The sequence below is a fragment of the Ambystoma mexicanum genome, chromosome 2q (assembly GCF_040938575.1).
Source record: "Ambystoma mexicanum isolate Mex_15411 chromosome 2q, UKY_AmexF1_1, whole genome shotgun sequence".
Classification (NCBI taxonomy): domain Eukaryota; kingdom Metazoa; phylum Chordata; class Amphibia; order Caudata; family Ambystomatidae; genus Ambystoma; species Ambystoma mexicanum.
Window position 1 is genome coordinate 754015304 of NC_090924.1, and position 15292 is coordinate 754030595.

Here is a 15292-nt window from a genome sequence, read left to right on the forward strand (position 1 = left end):
TGGGCCCCAGAAGCCGTGCCAAGGGTAATAACTCCAACTCCTCCAGAGTATGGCCTACCAGCACCCCTAGGGGCAAGCAACGCAGTGAACCTGCTTCGGGTGCCATTGACTCTTATTTCTCTTTGGAACCTAAAGCTAAGCCCCCCCCGCCCTTCATTGATACCCAATGCTACTTTGATGCCCTGTGATGAGAATCTAGGCAGAGAACATAATAGTTCCCACCTCGACCTGTCTTTTTCCGCTGTGGACATCAACCACTCTCTATTAGGATTATGCTACTCCCTCTGCGATTCACTTGCCCCCAGTGAGGTGTTGTACCAACAGCTACCAATGCTGGGGGAGCTGCAGGTCCAAAGTAACTCACTAACTGTGGAAGCAGCTGACGAGGAGCTATTGCAAAGAAGCCCGGCTCATGAGCTTGCGGTAATAGAGGAGACAGGCAATAGACTCTCTGCCACGCCTAATATGTGCCCAATGGGTGATGCAGTAACGAATGCCACCTCCAACGACCACTCAGGACACCTGCGTCTGTCGTCAGAACAACTGTCCAGATTGCAGTTCGCTATGAAAGTCGGGCTGAAGATGTGTGATAGGATTTCGGGGGAGGTCTCTGTCGACAGTGCTCTCGATGAACTGATTACTGTAGCTGTCCCTTACATGTATGAGAACCAGTCTCCATCCAAGGTTCCATCTGTAAGCCCTTGAACAGTGAGAGAGGTCTTCCCCATCCACCTGGAGGTGAAATACCCGAACTTCTTAGTGAAACCTCTACTATATTCCTGACCCGGAAACAATGCAGGAAAAAAAAGAGACATGCCCTGAAGCCAAGGGCTAATAATGACCTACTGGCCAAAACACAAATGGGTAGCAGCATAGCAGAAGATTCCATCACTGAACCAGTAAATAAAAATCCAACTAAGAGTCTCAATGGAAATGCCAAGAAGAAAAGTAAATCGAAGGGCACCCTCACAAGTTGGGTTTTAAACGATAAATGCCAAAGTGATGTAAATGTAGCGCCTCAATCCCATCTACCCTATCACCTCCTCTCGCTTCTCCCCATTTGACTAATAATCCGGCAAGGGTATCCGAAACTCCCTGTCGCCTTAGGGCCCACATAAAGTTGCTCCCACGGTCTTGGATGCCACTTTGGTTGAAGCCACGACAAATGTGTCTCGAACAGTTAAGATAAAAAACAAAGTCTGTGGTAAACCCAGAGATCATCCACATATAAACAGAGGAGATGTTTTCGCACTGACTCAGAAAATTTTCCCTTAAGGGTGCTCAATACCAAGGACTTTGATTACATCGAACCCATCAAGGACCCCAAATACCAATTTAGCAAAATATATTGCACCTCTATTGAAACTGCCCAAATAATAAGGCAGTATAAAGATCGCTACGCTGAACTGGGATACGACTTAGATGTTTGTGAGGAAATCCTTACCCCTGAACCAGTGCTGCAGTCAGATGTATTGAAAGACATTGCCAAAATTACTAACATGGGGAATAATGGTGCCAACGGCGGTACTTGCCCTTCACTACAGGCTAATATCCTGGGTATTTTGAACTGGCTGGTTCTCAATAATGGCAACAAATTTGTTTCTGGAAATGAAGAGTGGGCCATTTCTTATTGGAATACTCGTGGTTTTGCCCATCTACTTAGTCCAGCGGGGTCCCTCAAACTTCTTCTCCTAAATTATATTTTTCTATTGCAGCAAATGTGGCTTTGTACTGAACCTTTGATTGATGCTCCCAATTTTTTCAAATTATGGCAAGTTAAGTTCCTAGGGGCCGCCCTTCTGGGGGCCTTGTTATTGCTGTCAAAAACCATGTACAAGCTGCAAGAATTCATACAGTTGCCAGTATCTCACACATACTTGCAGTATCTGTTATTACAAATAATGATGTTGGCGCCATTAATCTCATCAACGTATATGATCCTCCTGGTTGTAGTCTCATTGAAGATATTATGGACCTAGTATTAGATGTTATCGGGGAGGTTCAAAGTAGGGATCAGAGGGCAGAGATATATGTTGGTGGTGATCTTAATACCAAATATTTTTGCCCATATGAAATTACTGATACTCAGTTTGAAAAAAGTAGGTCTTTATCTGCAACCAATGAAAAAGGCTTGCACAAGGGGACAACCTGGGTTGACACAATACACAATTGGGATTATGGCTTGTTAAATGGCAGAGTTATGGGTGACATCCCTGGTAAGAGTAATTGGAGGGTTGGGGTTAAGACCTCTACTCTTGACTACGTCTTTTGTAACTCTAGAGCGCTTCCGCATGTGAGGAGACTCGAAATCGCTGACACGATATTCAGCAATCATGCTATCCTCACTCTTCATATATCAAATCCCTCTACTACTCACATTTGGAGGCAGACTGGGGAATTAAAAAGGAACCATGCAGGCTGCAGGATACGCTGGACCGACAAGACTATTGGGAAGGCCAGCGCCTATTACTGTATGCTGGGTGACAACTGGCTCTCTATAGTAAACTTCCTTACTGTGGATGAGATTGAGAGAAAAATTAAGTATAGCGCCCAAACTTTGGCTGTACAAAAGACAAAATACTCTATGTTGGCCAGAGGGAATAAGAAATATCGCTTTAATAGGGCCATTAGAGAATCCAAAAAGATTCTGAGGAGGAAATTAAGTATGATCCGGAACCATGCCCGCACTCCTGCTGAAGCCCTAATCAACATGAACAAGGCCAAAAACAAATAAAGAAGGTGGGTAAAGGATTGGATTCTCACTGGCAGATCTGCACAATAGTGGCAGAAGTGCACAATGGCAATATTTGGTGGCTATCTCTATGACTAAGGACCCAAGAATGCTATGGAAATTCCGTAGGGGTTTTTATTTGAAAATTCCTCCACAGGAGCTATGTGCCATTGGGGATTCAGAGTGTTTGAGGCACATTAGTAATTGTTTCTATGACCCTACCACCCGCAGCATTGATCCACTGCTTCCTTCTGGCAGGTTTAATATCAGGTTCACACGTGAAGAGATCAGGCTGAAAATCGCATTGCTAAAAGACTCTAGAGCTCCGGGCCCGAACGGGTTACCTAATGCGGTCATAAAAAGGCACCCAGCCTTCTGGGAGGAAATTATATTCAATCTATTCTCCAAAGTAAGCACTGAAGGTCGGATACCGCTATTATGGAAGGGTTCAATCTTAATCCCCGTCCATAAGAAAGGTCTGAAAACATGCCCCAAGAACTTCAGACTACTTGCCATGTTGAATACTGCCGGTAAAATCTTTGCCTCACTATTACTAGCTACATTGGTTAACTGGGTTGAATTCAACTGCATCTTGAGCAATTTCCAGATGGGATTTCGGGAGGGTATGGCCACAGCTCACTGTTTGTGGTTGTTCGACTCCCTGGTCAAGGCGTCTAATACTAAAGGCCAACTGGGTCTCTATGTAGCCTTGATTGATTTCAAGGCTGCTTTTGACACTGTCAATAGGAATACCTTGTGGGGCAAGATGTCCCGACTAGGCTGTCCTCGTGACTTGTTACTGCCTATAATGGGGCTACATGATAACACCTCAATACAAGTTAGGCTTGATAACAACGGCCTGATTTCATCTCCCATGTCTACTAATTAGGGGGTAAAACAGGGGTGCTCTCTTGCCCCACTGTTATTTAACATCTACCCATCTGAACTCCCCAAGGCACTGAAAGCGGCTCAAACCTGCCCACATAAACTAATGGGGACTAATGTTTTGTGCCTGTCATATGCAAACGACCTCATTATCTTTGATCACACTTTTGCAGGATTAAAAAGATCTATGGAAGTCCCGCAAAAATACGCTTCAGGACACTATCTGATCCTAAATCTTGATAAAACCAAGCTAATGCACTTCTCGCACAAAAGGGTGGTGATCCCAACAATGATAATTGACGGGAATGTCATTGAGAGAGTGCACAGTTATTAATATATTGGGGTTGAATTTAATACCAAGGCGGATTATGCCGACCTAAAAGAAGAGAAGAAACGTAAGGCGATTTCAAAAAAATTAACATACTATATCGATGTGTCAGATCCGCCTCTGGGTTTACCCTTAATGGGGTATTGACAATATATAGGCAATGCTTTTGTCCCTCTGTACTATTTGATTTGGAGGCCATTGGCATGAAGGACCTTGCATGGTTGGACATCCTGGAAGGAGCATTTTGGCGTAGGACGCTCGGGTTGGGCCCTAGTGCCCCCATGGAAATCATCCATCTCGAATTGGGCCTTACCTCTATGTCCACTAAGGTAATCAAAGGAAGATGCCTTCTTTCTCTAAAGGCTTGAAAGGCTCTGGTTTGCCCTGTACTAAATCTACTGGGACAACTGCCTTTGAATATTGAATCTACCACCTTGCCCTCGCTTGTTGGTGCGGGAATCCAGTTTGGAAGGACAGCCTACACAGATTGTCCAAGCAACTAGTAAGAAAACTAGAACAGTGGGATTAGTGTGAGAACTATGCACATCTTGCAAAACTTTCTAGCTATCGGACTATCATGAACTCAATCGTCCATAAATACAAATCCCCACAAGGCTATTTAATGCTCTGTCCTTCCCATGAATTGCGCAGATTCTTGCTCCTACTAAGAATTGTCAAACTGCCATTCTTGGCCTCAATTGGATCTGAGCAGGGTATACCGAAAGACGCAAGGAGCTGCTGCTTTTGTGGTATAGGATCCAAACTGGAGACAACCCAACACGTACTGACGGAATGCAAAGTATATAGTGATTTGTATACTAAGTGGTTGGGACCTTTTGTACATGTACATGATTGTAATATCATCAAGTCTGAATATTTTTGGCGCTACTGTATTAACTCTGAAAACAAGCCAATGCACATTGCACTTTACAATATTTGGAAGGCAATCTTTAACTTGAAACGTTAATGAGGCAATCAGTATATTAATCTCTTTGATACAAGTGGCACTAACACGTGCAAAATGTGTGTCTGGGCCTTTCCATGTCTTTCATCTCAAACCCCACTTGACATTTTAATAGGATATAGTCATCTTTCATACGTGCTACTATGAAGCTATTATCCTGTGTGTACAGATATTTGCTGTCAGTTCATTTTTTAGCATTATTATGAATGTATCCAATTATCTTATATAATGACGGAATATTTTATCTCCATTGTTTTATCCGCCTTTGGAACTAAATTGTAATTGAATTTGAACTTGATTATTTATTAATGTATTGTAATTTTGCTTTTTGTCTTCGTTAATTGTTTTCCTAATTATATTTGTATTAATTGTTGTTAGTAGTAGGGTGAGATGATACCTTTAATCAGTAGTAAAGCTTGACAGGTTTCCACGCCCCTTTCGAGTGGATATCCGCCCATGGGAGGTCCCGTGCCGGAAGTGAGGTCATGCTGGGTGACCTGGAAGTTCCGCCTGGGCGGAGATCCCATTTCGGAAGTGATGTATGTGTGTTTAAGAGGGTCCTGGTCCCTATTGGGGATGGCCCACTGGATGTGGCGTTATATGGGGTATCTGGGAGGTTCCCCCAAAGTCTGGAGCCCCTATGGGCCCCCATGGGGTTTCCAGCAGATGTCCCCACATGTGGGGTGCCCTAACCCGGAAGCTGGTAAGTGGGTTTATCTGAAAGCCCCACCTTGGGAGTTTGTGTGAATGTGTGTTGACCATTTTGCCCCGGATGTCCCCAGAAAGAGCCGGAAGTGTGGTGCATGGTGGGACGCCTGGAGATGATGTATGAGGGGCGTCCCCCCTTTAGGGGGGGGGTGTAGGATCCATATATACAGCAGAGTTTGGCTTGGAGGTACAAGCCGCTCCTGAAACCCCAGTCAACGCAGCAGCAAGATCTGCATGTGTGGTAAGGTAATACATAAGGATGGAACTCTGAGTGTTAGGCAAGGTAGTTTGTGTGTTTACACTTATAATAACACAGGTTTAGGAAAAGCAGACCCACTGTGTTGAGATTTAAAAAATAAATAAATCAATAAATAAATATAATAATATGCATATTAATGTTTGCAAGCACTGTTTGGGGTGATAGGCTTGAGTCTATATTGTTTGTGATGCATAATATGTATTATTTAAAAAGACCTGGCTCTGGGTCTAGTTACCAGCACCGTTCTCTATCCTATATGTAGCTGCGGCAGTTAGGCTGCAGCTCTGCCAGGCACTACGGCCGACGCGAACCGTGTTAAAAGACACCATATTCGTCCTGTATTTATAGCCTGATCAGCTGATTTTAACAGCTGGGTATGTTTTGCATTGTCAGCTCCAGCTGAAATTCTTGGCATAGTAAGTGTGTGTGTGCGCCTGAAGCAGGCTGGGTAATTACGTAACTGTAAAGAACACATGTGTTCATAAACTCGCATGGTTTCCGGCCTTATGTTTAAACTTAAAACCCCATAGCCGGAAGCATGATGAAACGGATATGGCGCAGCATGCTTAAGTCTGAAACCTGTAGGGTCCAAAATACTTAAAGCCCATCTGAAGATGGATTACTTGAAAATTCCGGTGGCACAAGCATCCGGTTCCCCCTTATAGAAGGCGCGCAGGATATACGCATCCATGAAATCCCAAGTTCAAGGATAACACATGGTTTTAATTCAAAATGATTCTGGGTTGTGGAAAGACCGCCACATTTGAGATACTGTATAAATAGCTAAGCATTGGGAAAGAAACTCTTGCGAATGCTGTTCAGAAATTAACCCAGGCTGCTCCTTGTGTGAATCCGATCTGCAGGCTACAGTTACCATCATGAGGGGCACACATCTTCAAGTAAGGCACTGTAAAAGCTCTGTATTGATGTAGCACAGGTATTAAGCGTGAAAGCGAAGGATCGCTTTGTGTTGTGCTGTGTGGAGCCCTTCAGCCTGTCCTAATCGGCACTGCGAGCCGCTGCTCTTGCCGATATTTTCACCTCATACCCGCTTCCTGGAGGAGGCTGAGCTGCGTGTGGCACGTGACAGCACACGTGACTGCCTTCTGCTTCTAAAGCAGCTGCGAGCCGCCCGAGCGGCGTATTAAGCGTGAAAGCGAAGGATCGCTTTGTGTTGTGCTGTGTGGTGCCCTTCAGCCTGTCCTAATCGGCACTGCGAGCCGCTGCTCTTGCCGATATTTTCGCCTCATACCCGCTTCCTGGAGGAGGCGGAGCTGCGTGTGGCACGTGACAGCACACGTGACTGCCTTCTGCTTCTAAAGCAGCTGCGAGCCGCCCTTGCGGCGATAAGCCCTGTGGCGTCAAGCCCATCGCCTGTTATGCGGCTGTTTTGCGGATGGTTTGAAAAGTGAATTGCCCATCTAAGGTACTGTACGTACCCGGTGTTATCATTCAGTCCATACTTTGGAGCCAAAACCTGTGATGAACTCAGGAACTTTATTTTAGATATTAAAGCTAATAACATTTAAGGTTGTTATTGTATAACTCTAAGGTTTACATAGTGTTGTTCTCAAGAAAGAAAGTGTACTTTATACCATATGTTCACTTTACGAACAGGCATGCCATCCGAGATAACTAGAGACTCTATGACTACGACATCATCTGTCATGCCTAATACACTGGATTTAGCGTTGCTTCCTCAAACCCCCATTAAACAAAATCTAGCCACTTCACATGAAAGGACCAAAAGTCGAATTCGTACATCAAAAAAAAATATCATTTTGACACCTATTAATAAAAACTCAAATGATATAAGCAATTTTTATGCAACTAAACCACAGGTTTTAATGAGTTCTAATTTGACTGCGCTTACTCCCTCAGTATTGACTAGAGCAGAAACGGTTTTATCTAATGGTGATATGAATGATGTGATTCCTAAATCAATTCCCAACCCAAACAATGAGGTTTCTGTCCTCCCTTTGAGCTCTTCCGTATCTGATCTAACTCTACTAACTGTACCCCATTCACCGATTAGAATTATTAAACCTATGCGAACTTGCACTACTGTTTTAGAAGAGACAACCTTAGACCCAAATGTGATGACAAATGAATGTCAAATTTCATTATTGGAGAATGTTACATTAGCCTCAGTAATCATTGAGGACGTGGGACATACCTCTAATAATAAGTCTCTTTCTGCTCTTTCACAAAATTCTTCCGAATATAGAGAGCTTGAAAGTTCAAGAGTTTCGATCACGACTGATTATGCACAGGCTTGTTCCATGAATTCAACAAGACAAGATGAGTAGATTTCTTTTTTGCAACCTACCCCTCGTCGTTGCCAAACTTCCAATAAGAAACGACAACCAACTGACTCCTTACTGAACCCTGTTTTATTGGAAGTCACTTTGGGAGCTATTAATACTACTATGGCTACTCTATTTAAGCTTTTTAATTCCTTGGATCAGAAGCTAGCTATCCAAACTGATAAATTAAATCAAATAAGTGATTGGATGAAAGACACTTCTCTTAAATGTTCCAAGGAGTTATCTTTGGTAAATTTGGAACAAAGGATTGGAAAGCTTGAATCCAACTGGTCATCTTATCAAGGCTTAAATGTACACTCAGGGCCATCTATTTTTCAGCGTATATCACACTTAGAGAGGCTGATGCAAGATCCCCTAATAACTATGCCATCTTTACCAATGTTTACTAATATAATTCGACCTATTGAATGTGTTGACGATGAAGACATAGCTAAACCTAATGAATCTTGGATTAGTATTGATTCCCCTGTGAGAACTGAGGGTCAACCAATACCGAGCCAGACATGTCGAGACTCTATCCTAAAACCACAGAAGCTGGGAGGTACTTTGTTAAATAAGAAAAAAATTAAACAGTTGTCATCTAAGCTTATACAAAGAAATAAAAAAGCTCTTTCAGAGTTAAAAAAAACATTGCAGATACCTCTTTTGCCAGATGTTACTACGTCTCTTCCTCATAGATTTGCTGCCTTGCCAGCGTCAAGCAATGAGATACCTAATAATGACTATGTCAATATACCCGATAATAAACGGGTTGATGGAGCTGTACAAGATATCCCTCCTCCCCCTCATATTGCTCCTGCTCACAGGATCCTAGCAGAAGTTCCTAAATCATTCCCCAACTATGATCCATTGAATGAGCTGTTTTTTCTTTTAACATCTAAATCTGATAACATACCGACAACACAGGCTTGCTCAAATGTACATACGAAACTAGTGATCCAAAATGAGGTTGATTCGACAGATGCTACAAAGGGATCTCTCTCTAGCGCTCTGATAGCAAAAGCAGAAGATCGTTTAACTGCTTTGAGAAATGCAGTCGATTCCTATCTACTTGATAGAAGATCAGAAGCGCTATCTGATGCTTTGCATACCTTTGAACAGCCCCCTCATACACATAATGTTAATAAAAACCCACAAAATGATGTTAGTGTTCTCAAAAACCGATCTGATAATTGTATGAAAATCATGCCTCCTCCCTCTAATATGCAGCCCCTTCGAGATCAATCTAAAGATAGAAATAGGTGTAACATGAATATACACAATGATAGTAATAAACGTTATGTAAACGACGATAGTGCTGCCCTTTTAAAGAAACTTAACCAGTATCATACTCTGATCCTAAAATGCCGGGATGGTTCCTTTCCAAAATATGATTTATGTTGTGCTAGTGTCTTCAACATATTTGGAGACATAGAGGGCCTAGAAGCCATTTCCTCATCAGATGTGGATCAAGTGGAGTTTCTTTGTGATAAAAACCTTTCCATCGTTAGGCTATGGATAAAATCTGGTATTGTTCGCAATACACTATGGAATGCCAGAATGGAATTGTTTAATCTGGGTTTTTTGTTAGCCCAAGATCCAGCACGTCAACAATTTAAAGAGACTGATGGAAATAAGTTTATTGGTGGTATAAATTCTGAACCCTCGTGTATCTGCAATTATTGTACTAATCACTTGTCATCTGATTCCAATGTAGGACCCAATGTTTATTCGTAACCACGAATAACTGTTTCCAACAATACTTTTTCACTTGCCTGTTGGAATACTAGAGGGTACTCTCATTTGCAGTGGAATGTAGATAATAATTTGAATAGTTATGATATTGTAGCCCTACAAGAAACATGGTTACTAAATCTTCCCATATGGGACGATCATGAGATCAGTTTGCTACCAGCAGCACATGGTGGTAAAGGTAGACCTACAGCAGGGTTGTTAGTAGCAGTGAAAGTGAGCAGGGGATTGAAAATCATCCCCTAGCAAACACCAAATAAATTCATTCAATTGACTAAGATTCTTTTCAACTCACAGACATATGCACTTATTAATCTATATAGAAACCCGGTAGGCATCACTGATGATAGTTTTTATGATGCCCTCTCTTGTATGTTTGAGCTTATCTCAAATGAAGCTAACATTGTTGGCATATTACTAATGGGCGATTTGAACTTTTCTTGTTTCTATTCTAATACGAGGAATTGGAGTCGAGAAGGTGCCAGATGGAATTCCTTTATGGAAGATCATGGATTAAGGTTGATAAATGGTGCAATCACAGGTGATATTCCACCTATGAATACCTGGGAAAGAGGTTCCTCTAAATCTACTATCGATTACATCTTTGTTTCGAACTCCATATTTACAAACACTAGCAATTTTGAGATAATCAAACAAACATCTAGTGATCATCACCTCCTATCCTTACATTGGTCAGTAGATAGTGGTGACCATACGAAAATTGCAGTGTACTATAAACATATTCTATCTGTTAATAATGGCAGAAATCGATTCAAATGGTCTACTAACAAATGATTGGCCTTGAATGATGCAATTCTAAAAAATCAAATCTCACCCAGGTCCAGTTCTTATATAGAAATTCTTAGCACCTTCGCGAATCTTCTTCCTGTTCATAGTAAACCAGGTAAAAGACATGTCCATAGCTTTGATCTGGCGTTGTATGAACGAAAGAAAGCTTATAGAAGAGAGATTAGAATTTCTCAGAAATTACCATTAATTGATCAAAATAAGGCTGTTAAAAATGCTTCTTCGAAATATCGAAATTGGGTACGAGCAAGGAGAGCTACCTTGTATCAAAAAGATAGTGAATGTTTTTTATCAGCTTGCCGTGGTAAAAATTCAGGCCTAATATGGGAACTCCTGAATAGATGTAACATCTCAGCCCAACCCCATGTGCAGCTTAATGGTGTACCTGAATCGATGTGGGTTACACATTTTTCATCCTTGTATAGTGATCCTATGATGAACCATTATATTTACAATAGTATTGTTGTAAACAGTTGGTCTTTACATTTTACAAAAATGACCATTCAAACTTTCATCAAAGCTTCCTCATCATCTAGAGCGGCAGGCTTAGATGGGCTGACCAACGTAATGCTCAAACAAAATATAACAGAGTGGTCATTAATTTTGAATAATATGTTTCAGCAGATACTACAAACTAAAAATATTCCGCAATCATGGCGCTCTTCTGTAATCATTCCAGTCTATAAAAAAGGTGATCAGACTAATCCGAAAAATTATCGTCCTATAACGTTACTAGACGTACCGGGAAAAATTTTTTGTAGACTGGTGTTAAGAGATTTTATTGATTGGACAAAGAAAGTAAATCAGCGTGACCCAGCACAGACTGGATTTGTAGCAGGGCTGGGCACGAGCATTAATTTAATAACTTTAAATGCTATAAAACAACAAGCAATATATAAAAGGCAAGCCAGATATTTTGCGTTTGTAGATCTTCATTCTGCTTTTGATTCGGTCTCAAGACCAAAACTTATAGATAAGTTAGTCAAAGCGGATTGCCCATCCACTCTTACTGACATTATCTTTGCCATCCATTCACAAACCAGGGTTTATGTAAGGCTAAACTCTGAGGGGCTTCTATCAACCCCTATTCTAACGTTTAGAGGGCTGAAACAGGGATGCATTTTGGCGGCTGCCTTATTTAACTTTTTTATTAATGATGTACAGGATATCTTTCACAAAGTAATCGCTGACGCTCCTAAATTGAACAATGTAAAAATCTGTGCAATGTGGTATGCAGATGATCTGGTATTGGTATCAAAAAACCCAAGTGGTTTACACAATCTCTTGTTAGCTTTATGCTCCTATTTCAAAGAAAATGAACTTATAGTAAACACGAGTAAAACACAAATCGTTGCATATGTTCCTAAAGGCGCACGTAAACACCTAATGAACTGGCAGATTGACGGAATATCCTTAAAAACGGTACCAAATTATGTTTATTTGGGCCTGATTTTTGAGGGTACCCCAACGTTAGACTCACATTTGAATAAAATAAAATTAAGCAGAAGCTAATCACAGCAATTTGTCAGACACGAGTAATCATTTCTAAATATGGTAAATTTTCCATCAAAGCTGCCATTACTTATTGGGATCAGAATGTTGTAGCAACCATTCTTTATGGTATGGAAACACTAATTGTCCCTTTAGGGTTTTTGAATTTATTAGAAGCCAAGTTTTGGCGTACAATCTTAAATCTACCTCAATGTATTCCAGGAGTGTTAATAAGATATGAATTGGGATTAATTTCTCTAAGTGCACTATACAACTGGCGCTTATGTGCCCTATTTCGTAAATGTCTACTGTCTACATATGGTGACTCTACATTATCTACTATTTCAAGTTACCTGATTAATTCTACAGAAATGTTTCCAAGATACTGGACTATGAAAATTTTAACAATCATGGTACATGCTGACATTTCACTAAAACTGCTTATTGCTCATCCAGAGCTGGCAAAGAAGAAGGTGTATATGATGGACTGGATCGACACTAGAACTTTGTGTCTAACTTATAAAGACTTTGATCCTACAATCTTTGGTCCAAAACGCTATAAAAACATTGCGTCCTATTTGCTTTTAGCACCATCTGCTGCTCTAAGATCTGCGATTCTTCGGTTAAGGTTTAACATCTGGCCTACCGGTGAGGTCAAAACAAGAAGGAAACAAATTGCTTCTGATCATAACTGGTGCCGGTTCTGTAAAAATGTTATGATTGTGGAATCCCTTCAACACTTAATACTGGAATGCCCTGCACTTAGTACACTAAGAAAATTGCACTTTGTTAACCATTTTGCATACTTTGCACAACTCGACCCAAAAAATAGATGGGTCGCCTTGGCTGCTACTGAATGTATGAGTATAAGAATTGCAACAATTAATTTTTTACAGGCCTTGAACCTAGAATGATGATGATTGTATAATATGAATTGATATAGTTTTTGGCTGTTTAATTTGGATTTTTATGTTTAAGAATTTTCTAAATGTTTAAATTGAAAAAGTTGATATAATTTCAACTATATTCAATAATAAAAGAAAAATAAAAAATAAAAAGATGTAGCACAGGCTGCTCCCGTATGAACTGTAGACTAACTGCTTGCAGTTAATTTATTTTTAGGAGCACTTCCCCGACCTCTCACATGGTGATGTTTTAAATTTAATGCACATGCCAGGTACTATTTTTTAAATAATGATTTTATGGTCTGCCTGTAATTCTGTAGCCTGTTTATACCTTGATGTTTTTTTAAAAATAGAGAGCGTGACTGGAAACCATGGTTGTTGGAGCGGATTCCCCAGCGCCGTCTATTTAAAATATGACGTCAGTTACAAGTACCATTTGCGGTTCTTCTAGCTGTATGCTAATGAGCCCCTGGAGTGCGGAACCGTTCACACATGGCTATCCACATATCCATGGTGCACAGCCGTGCGTTTTTTGCTTCTTTAAAAGAGGGGATGCCATCAACCATGTGGCATCCCCTTTGTATATTTTACATTATATTTAATGCGCACATGGGTTGGGGAGTCTTGCACCCGTGACTCCCCAACCCATGTCGTGCGCAGCATATTCCCGGTCATTTTATTTATCCGCGTATTTTGTTTTAAGCAGAATGCTTTTATTATTTCTTATTTAAACACACGTGGGGCTGCGGGGGTGTTCTCACAGCCCCCCGTGTGTTTAAATAAGGAATAAGGAATGGTATTGCCACGGCTTCTGTTTTAAGCAGAATGCCTTCTTTATGCATAGCTCAGACACATGGGGGGAACTGTGAAAACATCACTGCAGCCCCCATGTGTCTGGATAATGAATAATGAAGGCCCTTTGTTTAAAACAGATGCCGTGGTATTCCTATGTCTTTTTTTTTTATTTGAAGCAAAATGCATTCTTTATGCCTTATTTAGACACACAGGTTCTGCAGTGATGTTTTCAAAGCAACCCTCGTGTGTCTAAATAAGACATAAAGAATGCATTTTGCTTCAAACAGACACCGCGGTATTGCCGCGACTTTTTCTTTTTTTTATTTGAAGCGTGTTGCACGCCTTATTTCATAGGCAGGCCCTGGCGGCCCACGATTCTTTTGTTTGCAGCGCGGACCGTCAAGGCCTGCCTAAGAAATAAGAAATGCGACATCATTAAACAGTTTTCAAAGTATGACTAACGCGCCTATTGCCACGTATCTGTTTGAGCCAAGGGCTAAAGCATGACCCTTAAGTAAAAACAGGTGTGCCGCAGTACCACGGCTGTTTTAAACAGTCTACAAATCTCAGCCTTTATTCATGCACACGCGGGATGCTGCAAAAAAGTATCCCACGTGTGCATGAATAAAGGCTGAGATTTGCTGCCTGATTAAAACAGGCGTAGTAATATGGCACCATTGTTTTAATTAAGGGCATGTACATTTAATTGAAAGATCGCGGCATAACCACATCATCTGTGCAATTTGGGTGTTTTGGGCATTTCGCATCTAGTTCCCTATTTGGGTAGCCATTTATATAATGCAGGGGGTCAGTGTAGGTCTGCAGCCCTGAGGTCTCTAGGTTTTATCACAGAGGCCTGTTTTAATTTATAATTTTTAATGCCGACAAGCAGGGTGTAATATTTATGCAGCAATACTAGTGAAAAATACTAGCCCAAGAGTCCTGACATGTCTGGACATGTCTGGGGCATATAAGTGTTTCAGTAACCTGTGGAAACAATGGCACACATCCATGAATGAGGGACGTTGATTTGTTTTGTACATTGGCTTGAACAGAGACCACGAAGGAGGTCTTTATAAAGGATGATACACTTTGTAGATGTGAAAAGAATGTTTATGAGTGACTCCTGATTAAAAATTAATAAACCTCCACAGTTAATTAAGGCCTCAGAGACCCCACTGTGGGCACCCGTGAATAAGGGCCCAGGTATGACATGTGTTTCTTGTGCGACCGAGAGTATGGTGGCACGGGGTTTGAGCAATTGCGGTATGGGAGGCATAGTATTTATCTATTTTCCTAGCAGATGAATATGATGCAGGGGATGTCTGTTTGGGAGACAGCATTAATTCGGAAACCCTCAT